Genomic DNA, 16,116 nt, shown 5'->3' on the forward strand with positions numbered 1-16,116 from the left:
CTTAGATGAGGAATCTAAGATTCTAAAAACATTTATAAGACTGTTTGGAAGATTTTGTTTTAACAGATTACCATTTGGAATAACATCAGTGTCTGAGATCGTTCAAAGGACGATGTTAAGGATTCTGGAAGGATTGGATGGAATTATTTGCTATATGGATGATGTCCTAATCCATGAAGCCAATCAAACAGCACACAAAAAGATTGGGAGAAGCAGATCTCACGCTGAATGAAAAATGTATTTTTTCACAGCCAATGGTAAAGTTTCTTGGACATATAATACGTGGGTCCGGTATTAGAGCAGATCCACAAAAGACAAAATTGATGAGGGAATTCCCAGAGCCTAAAATTGTGACAGAGCATCAGACATTTGTGGGAATGGTGAATCAAGTCGGAAAATTTCTACCCAATTTAGCCATGATCAGAGAGCCATTACCACAGTTGTTGAAAAATGATAATATTTGGTGGTGGAAAGAAGCCCAGCAAGAATCATTCGAGAAAATCAAAAGAATGTTAATATCATCGGAGGAGTTAGCCCATGACAACCCAGAGCTATTGACCATCATAGCTGCGGATGCATCATCTACGGGATTGGGAGCAATCCTATTTCAAGTGCAGAGAGATGGGAGACACAAACCTGTATATTTTGCTTCTTGTTTGTTAACAGAAACCGAGCAGAGATACGCAGTCATAGAAAAGGAAGCTGTTGGATCTCAATTTTCCTGTTCTCATTGGTTACACCAAAAAGAGACGAAGTCCGACTGTAGCTTTAAGAAACTTTATTGCAGTACTTAATTGTTACATCTTCAGAAAACTTAACAATGAACTGAACTAAAACTAAAAGCAACACATACACTGAACTAACCTAAAACTAAAAGCACCACACACACTAAACTAACCCTGAACTAACCCCCTCCCCCCTGAACTGAACTGAACCTTCGCGCCAAATCAAGCCTTATTATAGTTATTCATACAAATTAGTAACACCTACTCTTTGTTCCCAATTGGTCTACAAACGTTTGCAGTTTCTTGGTGTTGGGGTCTGATTGGGGTACTGCCTTGTCATCCTCTCCTCAAGCATTTTCTTATTCCCCCATCTCTTCGGACCGTTAGGCTGAGCCACCCTCAGACAAGGGGCGTGGGTTTGCCTGGTCAGTATGTTTCTCACACTAACTGTTCCTCAGGAATGTGTCATGTCTGGGTGTTGCGATAAGAAGAGTGTTGTTGAAGTATAATGTCTCTTTCTGCTATTGCGCTGTACCAGCTGCAAGGCCAATGGTGAGATTCCTGTTAGTTTCTGCTTGTTAGTCTGTTTCTGCTGATAAGTTGCCTCTGCAGCCCTGAAGTTATGAAGTCATTTCTGATAAGCTGTCCCTCCCTGCAGCACTGAATAGGCTACTATTAATTTCTGATAAACTGTCTGCTGAAGCTCTAAAGTTATGAAGTCATTACTGATAAGCTGTCTCTGCAGCTCCGAAGCTAGCTTGTTAGCAATACATGATTGATTAACTATTTCATCTTAAATGTCCCCATAAAATTCTGTTCTTAAAAATTCTGTTCTCACAGAGGCTTTGGCAGCAACTTGGGCTTGTGAAAAATGTTCATATTACGTCCTAGGACTTCAATTCAAAATCGAATCAGATCATAAACCACTGGTGAGTCTATTAAACTCAAAGGAGCTTGCGAAATTACCTCCAAGATTAAAGAGATTTAGGTTAAAATTCATGAGATTTGATTGAAAACTGAATATGTTCCAGGAAAACAGCTGATGCTTTCTCAGATATTTCAACAGCAAGACCAGAGAAAGGAGATATTTTGCTTCTCGAAGAAGTAGAATATTTTGCTTTGATGACAACAGCAACTTTACCTACTACAGCTCAGAAACTGACTGAGATCAGCAATGCAGACGAAGTATGTACGAAAATCAGGGAATATTGCTTGAATGGATGGCCAGAGTACATGCCCTGTTCTAAAACAGTATTACAAATAGAGGGGTCATCTAAGCACAGTTGATGATTTCCTGATCTACGATGAACGATTAGTTATACCGAGAGTCTTGTGATTAAACATCTTGGAGAAATTGCACCATCTGGGTATTGCATAGTGTAGAGCCAGGGAAGGATGGTGGCCTTATATATTGAAAGAAATTGAAGAGATGATGTCGAGATACATCACATGTGCTATCAATCATCAGTAAACAAAAGAATCACTCGTATCATCTTCTTTTCCACCTAGACCATGGGAACATTGAGGAATGGATCTTCTTGAGCATAGAAATAGAATGTTCCTAATAGTAGTCCATTATTATTCAAGGTGGATTGAAGGTAAACAACTACAAGGTCAAACTTCAGCAGCTGTAATCACATCCTTGAGAAATTTTTGCTGCGCATGGATTTCCAGATATTGTAATATCTGACAATGGGCCGTAACTTGCAAATGAATGTTTCAGAGCATTTACAGAAGTACACAGCTTTGTCAATATCACTAGTTTGCTGAGGCACCCTCAGGCTAGTGGTGAAGCAGAGTGAGGTGTAAGGACTGTGAAAGCATTGCTGAAAAAGAATGAAGATCTTCAGCTAGCACTTCTAAGTTATCGATTGACACTACTTCAGAATGGTTTAGCCCCATACGAATTGTTAGTGAGAAGAAGATTGAAGACTCAACTCCCTACACTCATAAGTATACTCAAGCCACAAGTACGAGCAGAAGACTTGGAAAAAGTGAGGGAGAGGGAGGATAGAGAACGGTAGAATCAATCAGAAAATTATGACAGACGTCATAGAAGAAGAAACTTATCAGACATCCAATCGGGGGAATCAGTTTGGGTTCGAGACCAAAATCGATATGGAGTAGTGGTCGAGCAATTACCATATACATGATCATACATTGTACAAAATGACCAAGGGATGATAAGAAACAGAAGGTCATAGTGGTGATACCAAAGAAGCTGCAAATACAGGAGAATCAATCATCGCAAAGGTTTGATGAACCAGTGATGCCGCAATCAGCTATCAACCCAGAGGACAACCCGAATGAAGAACTTGAGTCATCCTACAGTTCAGCTCAAGAACTGCAGAGTCAGAAGGAAGAACTAGAAGACGCAAAACCTCAAACCTCTTTGAAAGAAAGAAGAACTCGTGATGGCAGACTTGTGAAAACGCCACGGCAATTATCAATCTGAAAAATGAAGTCAGAGACTAGGAGGGAAATGTATTTTAATGTAATATAGTGAACATTGGGCTGTTACTGGGAAGATTATGTAAATAGACTGTGTGCATCATCACAGAAAGTGGTGTAATGTAGTCTGTACAGAATCTCATGGAGAGTTGTAGATGAAACCTTAGATGCAAGACGTGTAGAATAAACTCCCATTATTTTAACCGTCAGACTCTCGTATTTTCTGTACTAAGCCTTGATAGTTTTTAGACTATTATAGTGATATGTGCGATATAAATGCAAGTCTTTCTTTTGCAATCAATCAGGAAGTTGCTGTCTGGGATGTGCCACTCCTTCAAACGTGCACTATAATGGCATCTCACCATCTGGCACCCCGTTGAAACTCATTGAATACACAAACATATGAATTAGGAACAGAAGTAGGCCATTCGGCCCCTCTAGCCTGCTCCGCCATTCAATAAGATTATGACTGATCTGTTTGTGTCTCGAATTCCACACTCCCATCTACCCCTGATAATCTCTGATTCCCTTGCCTAACAAGAATCTATCCAGCACCGCCTCCATCACCTTCTAAGGCAGAGAGTTCCAAAGTCGCACAACCCTCTGAGAGAAAAAAATTCTCTTCATCTCTGTCCTAAAAGGACGACCTCTAATTTTAAACAGTGCCCCCTAGTTCTGGACTCCCCCACAAAATGAAACATCCTTTCCACATCCACCTTGTCAAGAATGTTCAGGATCTTATATACTTCAATCAAGTCTCCCCTTACTCTTCTAAACTCCAGTGAAAACAAGCCCAATCTGCCCAACCTTTCCTCATAAGACAACCCGTTCATTCCAGGTATCAATCTAGTAAACCTCCTCTGAACCGTCTCCAACGCATTTACATCCTTCCTTAAATAAGGAGACCAAAACTGCCTGTCTCACCAATGCCCTGTATAACTGAAGCATAACACCCTTACTTTTATTATCAATTCCTCTCATAGTAAAGGATAGCATTCCATTCACCTTCTTTATTACTTGCTGTACCTGCATACTAAATTTTTGTGATTCATACACCAGAACACCTAGATCCCTCTGCACCTTGGAGTTCTGCAGTCATTCTCCATCTAAGTAATACTCTGCTTTTTTATTCCTCCTACCAAAGTGAACAACTTCATACTTTTCCACATTATACTCCACCTGCCAGATTTTTTCCTACTCACTCAACCTAAATATATCGGTCTGCAAGCTCTCTATGTCCTCTTCACAACATAGTTTCCTACCTATCTTTGTGTCATCTGCAAATTTAGCTACCATGCCATCACTCCCCTCATCTAAGTCATTGACATAAATTGTAAAAAGTTGAGGACCCAGCACAGACCCCTGCAGGACTCCACTCATCACATCCTTCCAATCAACATAGGACCCATTTATGCATATTCTCTGTTTCTGGTCCGCCAGCCAATCTTGTATCCATGCCAGTAGGTTACCCACTACACCATGAGCCCTTACTTTACACAATAACCTTTTATGTAGCACCTTGTCAAATGTCTTCTGGAAATCCAAGTACAGTATGTCAATGGGCTCCTCTTTATAGATGGCACATGTTACTTCTTCAAGGAACTCCAATAAGTTGGTTAAACACGATCTCCCTTTCACAAAGCCATGCTGACTATTCCCGATTACCTTGAGTTTTTCTAAGTGCACAGCTATAGCTCCTTAATGATCAATTCTAGCACCTTCCCCACAACAGACACCAAGCTAACTGGCCTATAGTTACCTGTTTTCTGCCTCCCCCCCCCCCCCCCCCTTCTTGAATAGAGGAGTTATATTTGCTATTTTCCAGTCTGATGGAACCTTTCCAGAATCTAGGGAATTTTAAAAAATTAACACCAACACATCTACTACCTCATTAGCCACCTCTTTTAAACCCTAGAATGAAGCCCATCAGGACCCGGGAACTTGTCGGCCTGCAGCTTCATCAGTTTGGTCAGTACTGCTTCTCTGGTGATTGTAATTTCTTTCACCGAGTTCCTTTCTTACTTCCACCTCCTGATTTACAGATATTACTGGAATGTTTTTGTATCCCCTATCGTAAAGACAGAAGCAAAATATATGTTTATTTCATCCGCCATTTCCTTATTATCTCCTATTAACTCCCCATTCTTACTCTCTTGAGAACCAACACTCACTTTACTTACTCTATTCCTTTTTAAATATCTATAGAAACTCTTGCTATCCATTTATACATTTCTAGCTAGCTTCCTCTCACACTCCAATTTCTTTCTCTTGATTAACCTTTCAGTCATTCTCTGCTGTTCTTTATATTCTGACCAATCCTCTGACCTGCCACTCATCTTTGCACAATTATATGCTTTTTTCTTAAGTTTGATGCTTTCCTTAACTTCTTTAGTTAACCACAGATGGTGGGTCCTCCCCTTAGAATTTTCCTTTATAGTAGGAATATACTTATCCTGAGTATTCTGTAATATCCCCTTGAATGTCTGCCACTGCTTTTCTATTGATATATCTCCTAGCCTAGTAACCCAGTTCACTTCAGCTAGCTCAGCTTTCATGCCCACACAGTTGCCCTTCTTTAAATTTAAAATACTAGTCTTCTCTCTTTGAAACTTGATGTAAAATTCAAGCATATTGTGGTCGCTGTTATCTAGAGGTGCCTTTACTGTGAGGTCATTTATTAATCCTGTCACATTACATATTACCAAGTCTAATATAACCTGCTCTCTGGTTGGTTCCAGAATGTGCTGCTCTAAGAAACTATCTCACAAGCAGTCTATGAACTCCTGATCCAGGCTACTATTGCCAGTCTAATTTTTCCAGTTTATATGTAGATACATGATTATTGATATTCCTTTATCACAAGCACCCAATATTTCTTCTTGTATACTTCATCCTACATTATGGTTATTGTTAGGAGGCCTGTAGACCACTCCCGCTCGTGACTTCTTTCCCCTACTATTCCTCATCTCCACCCAAACTGATTCTACATTCTGATCTCCTGAACCAAGGTCTTCTCTATCTATTGCACCAATGCCATCCTTGGTTAAGAGTGCTACCCCTCCACCTTTACCTAGCTTCCTATTCTTCTTGAATGTCATATACCCCTCCATATTTAGGACCCAATCCTTGTCATCCTGCAGCCATGTCTCCATAATGGTTATCAGATCTTACTTATTTACTTCAATGTGTGCTATCAGTGCGTCTATTTTGTTATGAATGTTACGTGCATTCAGATACAGAGCCTTTAGTTTTGCTTTTTTGTTTTCTTTGTACCACCTAGTCTTGACTGTTGGTGTGGCATTAGGTTTTTTCTCTTTGTCCCTTCTTGCCATTCTCTGACCTTCATTTCTCATATTACTATTCTGCTCTCCTGTCTTGACACTGCCCCTTGGTTTGCTACATCTACCCAGGCTTGATACCTCACCCCCCTCTTGTTTAGTTTAAAACCCTCTCTACTTCCCTAGTTATATGGTTTGCTAGAAAACTGGTCCCAGCATGGTTCAGGTGCAGACTGTCCCAAGAGTACAACCCCCCCCACTTTCCCCAGTACTGGTGCCAGTGCCCCACAAACCGAAACCCGCTTCTCCTACACCAGTCTTTGAGCCATGTATTCATTTCATTAATCTTCTGTGCCCTCTGCCAATTGGCACATGGCTCAGGTAATAATCCAGAGATTATTACCCTTGAGGTTCTGCTCTTCAGTTTGGTGCCTAGCTCCTCATTTGTCTAACTTTTTCCTCGTCCTACCTACGTCATTGGTACCTACATGGACCATGCCAACTGGATCTTCCCCCTCCTACTCCAAGTTCCTGTCCAGCCCTGAGCATATATCCTGAACCCTGGCACCGGGTAGGCAACACAGCCTTCAGGACTCATGCTATTGGCTGCACAGAACAGTGTCAATCCGCCTCACTCTAGTATCCTCTACTACCACTACATTCCTTTTTGCTCCCCCCACTTGAATGGCTTCCTGTACCACATTGCCTTGGCCAGTCTGCGCATCCACCTTGCAGACCTCACTTTCATCCACACAGGTTTGAGAGCACCTCAAACCTGTTCGACAGTTGCAAAGTCTAAGGCTCCTCCACTACTGTCCGCTCAGTCCTTTTACCTGCCTCACTCACGGTCACTTCCTCCTGTCCCTCACTGCTGACCAAAACAAATGACAACTATTCTAAGAGGTGTGACCGTCTTCTGGAACAAAATGTCCAGGTATTTTTCTCCCTCCCTTATGTTGCACAGTGTTTGCAGTTGGGCTTCCAGATCAATAATGCTGATCTGGAATTCCTCCAGCTGCTTACACTTTCTGCAGATGTGTTTGTCCTGGATCACCTTGGTATCCATAAGCTCCCACATACCACAGCTGCAACATAACACCTGTTCTGCCATTGTTACTTCTGCTATTAGTTAACTTACTTTAATTACTTACTTAATCACTTTCTTAATTAACTCTCACTGTTTCCCAATCTATTAAGCTTAACTAGTGTTACTAAATTAAACCTTACAATTCCTAAAATTACCTGAGTTTTAAAAGATAAATAATAAAACACTCACCAGCCAATCACCTACCTTAGAGTCAAAAAAGAAGACTTGCCAGCTGCTGGAAGCTAAAAAAGATAGGAAAAGGAGCCCCTCTTTCCCCCTCTGCACCGAATTCCCACATGCACCAAATTCCAGCTTCACTCTGGCAATGTCTCACTCAGGCAGATGTCTCTTCTGACTGCATCCCCTCAGAACAGCATAACGTTCCCGTACTCAGCTCATAGATATCAATTAAATTTACCAGAAGGAATTAGGGCTTCTCCACTCCAGTAAAAATACCCTTTTAATGGTATGATGAGTCTAAATGATTTAAGAATGGGGAACCCCTTGTGACAGTGGAAGAAGAGGAGGAGAGCCTTCAGGAAGGTGCACCATCAATCGATCTGACTCTCGCAAACGGATACTGGCACCATGAGGACTTTAGGGACTAGGTTAGAGGATGTATCTACAAGTAGTGACTCATGGGCAGAAGTACAAAGGAGCTGTGGCAAAGGAATAGGACCTCACAGTTCCAGATCATCAGAGGGCAAGGTTGCATACTAGTTCTGTTCCTGGGGCCTTAGGTGCTGACATTCAGCCTCCAGGCTACTGATGAAGGTTGACTGACATCTACCAAGTGCACTGGGCAGCCTGCCGTGAGCTTGCACAATGTGTCACAAAGCATGGTGGGGTCAGGTTCCAACTTCTCATAAGGCTTTGTTCTGTGGAAGTAAGTTAGAGTTAAGGTAGGATCAAATTATTTTGTGTGTGTGTGTGTGTGTTATATGCAAACTGTAACATTATAAAGGATATCAATATCTTGTGCATATTTGGTTACAAGCCAATTTTGAATATTATGGTCTAGAAACTCATCTGCCCTTATTTCTGGGCACGGCGCCCATGATTTGCAGTGTGCCCCATTCAGATCAAAGTGGTGTAGACACAAAATAGGTCTGCCCACCTCATCTGAATGATTTCATCACAGGAATCTGTTCCTCCAGTGCTGCTCTCCTCCTCGCAATGCCACCAGCAAGCTCTGCACACAGTAGGTCGCACCGGCAGCATTTTTTCCCATCGTGTGGTACCAGCAACCTACTTTTTCTTAAAGGCAGGCTGCCTTTTAAGGGCAAGTTGGAAAAAAATTGCCAAAATGGAAAATGAAAAATGAACACCAGGGCACACAGAAGGATGCAGTCAGACGGATGCGGCGCTGGTGGTATAACTGGTGAAGGTGGGCTGGTGAAGAGATGCCATGGGCCCTCAAGGGGGTCAGTTGACCCTCAAGGGCCAGTCTGGGAAGGGAGTGGGAGCACGTGGCCAGGAAGGTCAACTCCCAGAGACTGAGCACGAGGACCTGGCAGCGGTGCCATAAAAGGACTAATGACCTCATGCAGATAGAAGGTCAAGGTCAGTGAATGCATCTTCACTGACATCTGCTACACACCATCCCAACCTCTCACGTTGCTCAATGAACTACACTCCCAGCTCTCACCCAGCACCACTCCCTGGCACTCAGAACGCATGCCCAACTTCCTGATATTCCACCTTACCCTCACACACAAACTCTCTTGCAAGTAGGTTTGCCCCCTTTTATTTCCCATATAATGCAGTATAACTATTAATTTCTGGTTAAAATCCACCTTCTTTGATTTATAAGAAAATCTAGGCCAACAGCGAGGCAGGAGCCTTTTATAATGGTCAATTCCCTTAGTCACCTAACTGTGCTTCAAGATTATAATTCAATTTCTTGGGTTTCGTCAGTTTTGTCAAAATTTCAGTTGACTGTGGTTCAGTGTTGTCCGCATAAGATTGTCTTATCAATCAATATGCTGTGGTAGCTTATGTGATCGGTTGCAAAATAAGTTACCAATGTTTTACCAATTTTATCAATGTGTGATGAGGTTCATGACTTTTTAGGAGTGAATCCTTCTTAAAGAAGCTGTCTCTATTCTCTAAGACGAGGCAAGCCCTTCACCACAGAAGCATGTCGAGATATGAACTTCGATGAAGTTCATATAACTTCTATATAGCCTATGAACTTCTTTTAGAAAGATGAACCCTGCTTTTCATTTTTTAATCCCTAATTCATAGGTAAATAACTCTTTAACCTTATAATCCCATATTATGGCTGGAATTCTTCACAACCTCTCCTGATAATTATTGGTAAAAGATAACCTGTTGGTCATCTCTATGAGCAATATCTCTGCAATACTGAAACACAACAGGCCTAAACACTCAGGATTTTAATGGTTTGAACAGTGCTGGTTGACCACAGTTCCCAAGCAAGTCTAGAGGGCGTCATTCAGTTCTACTGATGCACACAAAGTTTCCCAACATATCATATGTCTATTGACCCAAGAACTAGTGGTCTTGAATGAGAACCCCGCTGGATATGAACCCAGTATTTAGAGATCACATTTTAGTGACCATATGCTGAGGAAGTCTGGGGTGGAATTATCTGAGTATCAGAGCATGAGGAGGCCCTGCTTTTCCAGACAGGCTGTCACAGATCAGCACAACCTTTTGCAGTGAGACCTACAGCCCACTACAGGCAGTGACAATAAAGGTCACCATCATCCTGGACTCCTTTGGCTCAGTTTCAGTCTTTGCGAGATGTGTCTAGAAAATGTCTCAAAATCCTTCATTAGTAAATTGTTTTACACATTTATGGACAGTAGAGTGACTGATGTGAGAAATGTCACTTGTTACAGCGTGGAGCAGAAGAACCTGAGGGAATATGTGCACAAATCATAGAAGGTAGAACGGCAGGGTTGAGAATGCAGTCAATAAGGCATACGGGATCCTGGACTTTACAAATAGAGGCATAGACTACAAAAGCAAGGAAATTATGAAGAACCTTTATAAAACACTGGTTTGGCCTCAACTGGAGTATTGTGTCCAATTCTGGGCACCACACTTTAGGAAGGATGTGAAGGCATTAAAGGGGGTGCAGAAATGATGTACGAGATGAGGAACTTCAGGTACGTGGATAGAGAGGCTGGGTCTTCTCCTCAGAGAAGAGATGATTAAGAGGAGATTTGAGAGGTGTTCAAAATCATGATGGGTCTGGACAGAGTAGATAGAGAGAAACCGTTCCCATTGACAGAAGGGACGAGAACCAGAGGACGCTGATTTAAGCATGAGTGGCATGAAGAAAACGTTTTTTTACGGTACAAGTGGTTAGAATCTGGAATGCACTGCCTGAGAGTATGGGGGAGGCAGATTCAATCGAGGTCTTCAAAAGAGAATTATAGATTTATCCAGAGAGAAAAGAGAGGGCTACAGGGAAAATGTAGGGAATGGGACTAGGTGAGTTGCCCTTGCAGAGAGCCGATATTGGCATGATGGGCCAATAGGCCTCCTTCTGTGCTGTAACCACTCTATGATTCTATAATTCTGTACTTCATTGGCTGAAAATTGCTTTGGGACATCCCGAAGTTTTGTTCACTGCTATATAGTAGGCGCAGGCAGGTAGTGCAGAAACCCCTGTGGCCATCCCCCTTTCAAATAGATATACCGCTTTGGATACTGTTGGGGGGGATGACCGCCCAGGGGAAAGCAGCAACAGCCAGGTTCATGGCACCAGAGAGAGCACTGCTGCACAGCAGGGGAAGAAAAGGGGTGAAAGAGCTATAGTGATAGGTGATTCTATTGTAAGGGGTGCAGATAGATGTTTCTGGGGCCACAAACAAGACTCCAGGATGTTATGTTGCTTCCCTGGTGCTAGGGTCAAGGATGTCTCGGAGCAGCTGCAGGACATTCTGAAAGGGGAGGGTGAGCAGCCAGAGGTCGGGGTCCATATTGGTACCAATGACATAGGCGGGAAGAGAGATGAAGTCCTGCAAAGTGAATATAGGGAGTTAGGCAGAAGGTTAAAAAGCAGGACTTCTAGGGTTGTAATCTCAGGATTACTCCCTGTACCATGTGCTAGTGAGGGTAGGAATAGAAGGATTAGGCAAACGTATGCGTGGATGAAGAGCTGATGTAGGCGGGAGGGCTTCAGCTACTTGGATCATTGGGATCTCTTCTGGTGCAGAGGTGACCTGTGCAAGAAGGATGGGTTGCACCTAAACTGGAGGGGGACCAATATCCTTGCCGAGTGCTTTGCTTGTACTACTCGGGAGGGTTTAAACTAATCTTGCGCGGGGTGGGACCCAAAGTAATAGTCTCTCAGATGAGATAGTTGAGGCAAATGTAGAGGGTAAAGCAAGCAAGTCCAGTAGGCAGGCCGGGCAGGACAGGGAGCGTGGAAGGTCTGGTAGGCTAAACTGCATTTACTTTAATGCAAGAAGACTTACAGGTAAGGCAGATGAACTCAGAGCATGGATCGATACATGGGATTGTGATATTATAGCTATTACGGAAACGTGGTTGAGGGATGGGCAGGACTGGCAGCTCAATGTTCCGGGGTACTGATCCTTCTGGCGTGACAGAGGTGAAGGTAACAGAGAGGAGGGGGAGTTGCACTATTGATTAGGAAGGACATCAAGGCAGTACTTAGAGAGGATATCCTGGGGGGAATGTCCAGCGAGGCCATATGGGTAGAACTTAGAAATAAGAAAGGGGTGATCACTTTGATGGGATTATACTATAGGCTCCCCAATAGTCAGAGGGAAGTGGAGGAACATATATGTAGGGAAATCACAGGTAGGTGTAGGAATTATAGGGTTGTAATAATAGGTGATTTTAACTTCCCTAATATTGACTGGGACTGCCTTAGTGCTAAGGGATCAGATGGGGAAGAATTTGTTAAGTGTATTCAGGATAGTTTTCTGAATCAGTATGTGGATGGCCTACTAGAGAAGGGGCTACACTCGACCTCCTCTTAGGAAACGAGGCTGGGCAGGTGGTTGATGTGTCAGTGGGGGAGCACTTTGGGACCGGTGACCATAACTTCAAGATAGTTATGGAAAAGGATAGGACTGATCCTCAAGTTGAAGTCCTAAATTGGGGGAAGGCTAATTTCGATGGCATCAGACAGGAACTCTCAAAAGTTGAATGGAAGAGGCTGTTTACAGGTAAAGGGACATCTGGCAAGTGGGAGGCTTTTAAAAGTGAGATAGGAAGAGTTCTGGGCTGGCATGTTCCTGTTAGATGGAAGGGCAAGGCTGGCAAGTTTAGGGAACTTTGGTTGATGCGGGATATTGAGGGTCCGGTCAGGACAAAGAAGGAGGCATATGTCAGGTATAGGCAGCTGGGATCAAGTGAGTCCCTTGGGGAGTATAGGGGATGTAGGACTACACTTAAGAAGGAAATTAGGAGGGTGAAAAGGGGCCATGAGATTTCTCTGGCTGGTAAGATAAAGGAGAATCCTAAAAGATTCTATAAGTATATTAAGAGTAAAAGGGTAGCTAGGGAGAGAGTAGGTCCCCTTAAGGATCAGTGGCAATCTATGTGTGGAGCCACGGGAAATGGGCGAGGTCTTAAATGAATATTTCTCGTCCGTATTTACCGTGGAGAAGGTCATGGAAGCTAGCGAGTTCAAGGGAGGGAACAGCGATATCCTGGAGCATATCAACATTACAAAAGAGGAGGTGTTGGAGGTTTTGAAGCCCATTAAGGTGGATAAATCCCCAGGGCCTAACTAGGTGTATCCTAGGATGCCATGGGAAGCAAGGGGGGAGATTGCTGGGGCCCTGGCAGAGATTTTTTTATCATTGTTAGCCACGGGTGAGGTACCGGAAGACTGGAGGATAGCTAATGTTGTGCCTTTATTTAAGAAGGGCAGCTGGGATAAGCCAGGGAACTACAGGCCAGTGAGCCTTACATCAGTGGTGGGAAAGTTATTGGAAAGGATTCTGAGAGACAGGATTTATATGCATCTGGAAAGGCATGGTCTGATTAGGGATTGTCAGCATGGCTTTGTGCGTGGGAAATCATATTTTATGAATTTGATTGAGTTTTTTGAGGAGCTAACCAAGAGGATTGACAAGGGCAGGGCAATGGACATTATCTACATGGTCTTTAGCAAGGCCTTTGACAAGGTCCCGCATGGTAGGCTGTTCCAGAAAGTTCGAACACATGGGATCCAGTGTCAGCTAGCAAATTGGATACAAAATTGGCTTGGAGATATGAGGCAGAGGGTGGTAGTGGAGGGTTGTTTTACAGATTGGAGGCCGGTGACCAGTGGTGTGCCGCAGGGATCGGTGCTGGGCCCTCTGTTGTCTGTCATATATATTAATGACTTGGATGTGAATGTAAGGGGCATGATTAGTAAGTTTGCAGATGACACCAAAATTGGTGATATAGTGGACAGTGAAGAAGGTTGTCTAAGGTTACAACAGGATATAGATCAACTGGGAAAGTGGGCAAGGGAGTGCCAAATGGAATTTAACACAGACAAGTGTGAAGTGATGCATTTTGGGAAGTTAAACCAGGGCAGGACATATAAAGTGAATGGCAGGGCCCTGTGGAGTGTTGTTGAGCAGAGAGACCTTGGGGTGCAAGTACATAGTTCCCTGAAAGTGGCAACACAGGTAGACAGGATGGTGAAGAAGGCATATGGCATGCTTGCCTTCATCAGCTGAGGCACTGAGTACAAGAGTTGGGACGTCATGTTACAGTTGTACATAACGTTGGTTAGGCCGCATTTGGAGTGCTGTGTGCATTTCTGGTCACCGCACTACAGGAAAGATCTGATTAAGCTAGAGAGGGTCCAGAAAAGATTCACAAGGATGTTGCATGGTTTGGAGGGCTTGAGTTATAAAGAGAGATTGGATAGGCTGGGTCTGTTTTCCCTGGAGCGAAGGAGGCTGAGAGGGGACATGATAGAGGTATATAAAATTATGTGAGGCATAGATAGGGTAGATAGCCAGAGTCTGTTTCCCATGGTAGGGGTGACTAAAACTCGAGGGCATAGATTTAAGGTGAGAGGGGGGAGGTTTAAAGGGGATCAAAGGGGTTAAATTTTCACACAAAGAATAGTGGGTATCTGGAATGAGCTGCCTGAGGAAGTGGTGGAGGCAAAAACAGTGGTGAATTTTAAGTGGTATCTGGACAGGTACTTGAATGAGCAAGGCATAGTGGGATATGGAATTCATGCAGGCAGGTGGGATTTGTATAGATAGGCATAATGGTCAGCATGGACACGGTGGGCCGAAGGGCCCGTTTCTATGCTGTACGACTCTATGACTCTATATAAATACAAGTTTTTCTTTTGCAGTTAATTTGGAAGTTGCTGTCTGGGATGTGCCACTTCTTCAAAACCTGCACTATAATGGCATCTCATCATCTTGCTCCCCATTGAATATCATTGAACAGCATGAAGCTCCTGTACTTAGCTCATACATATCAACTAAATTCACCAGAAGGAATTAGAGCTTCTCCACTCCAGTGTAAACACTCTTCTAATGGTGTGATAAGTCTGAATTATTTAAGAATGTGGAAGCTATAGGAAGATGCACCGCCAATCAATCTGACTCTCACAAGCACGGATACTGGCACCGCATGGACTTTAGGGGCTAGGTTAGGGGAGGTGTCTGCAAGTGGTGTGTCACTGGGCACAATTGCAAAGGAGCTGTGTCAAAGGAATAGGACCTCATGGGTGCCAGCTAACCAGAGATCGAGGCTGCAAATTCGTTCTGCTCCCTGGGCCTCAGGTGCTGACATTCAGCCTCCAGGCAATTGAAGGAGTTTGACTGACATCTACCAGAAAATGGTAGGTGCACCAGGCAGCCTGCCAGTGACCTTGCACAATGTGTAATACAGCATGGAGGAATCAGGCTCCAACTTGTCGTACAGCTTGGTTCTGAGAAAGTAAGGTAGAGGTAAGGTAGGATCAAATTATTGGGTGTGTGTTATATGCAAATTGTAATGTTAAAAAATTGGTCACAAGCCAATTTTAAATATTGTGAGCTAGAAACTCACCTGCCCTAATTTCTGGGCACGGTAGCCATGATTTGCAGCGTGCCCATTCAGATCAAGGTGAGTTAGACACAAATTGGTCTACGCACTTCATCTGAATGATTTCATCACAGGAATCTGTGTCCTCAGCGCTGCTCTCCTCCTCACAACACTGCCAGCTAGTTCTGCACATGGTAGGTTGTGCCAGCGACATTGTTTCCCAATCATGTGTTCCCAGCAGCCTGCTCTTTCTTGGAAAAAATTGCCTAAATGAAAAATCTGTAAAAAAACCCACCAGGGCACATAGACAGGTGTAGTCTGACAGATGCGGCACTGGTGGTTTAATGGTGCAGGCGGGCAGGTGATCAGACGCCACAGTCCTTCAAGGGACTGGCTGACCCTCAAGGACCACCCTTAGAAGGGAGTGGGAGCAGGCGGCCAGGAAGGACAACTCCTAGAGACTGGACCTGAGGACTAGGCAGCAGTGCCACAAAAGGTCTAATGACATTACAAGCACGGATACTGGCACCGCATGGACTTTAGGGGCTAGGTTAGGGGAGGTGTCTGCAAGTGGTGT

The sequence above is a fragment of the Heterodontus francisci genome, chromosome 8, assembly GCF_036365525.1.
Source record: "Heterodontus francisci isolate sHetFra1 chromosome 8, sHetFra1.hap1, whole genome shotgun sequence".
Taxonomy (NCBI): Eukaryota; Metazoa; Chordata; class Chondrichthyes; order Heterodontiformes; family Heterodontidae; genus Heterodontus; species Heterodontus francisci.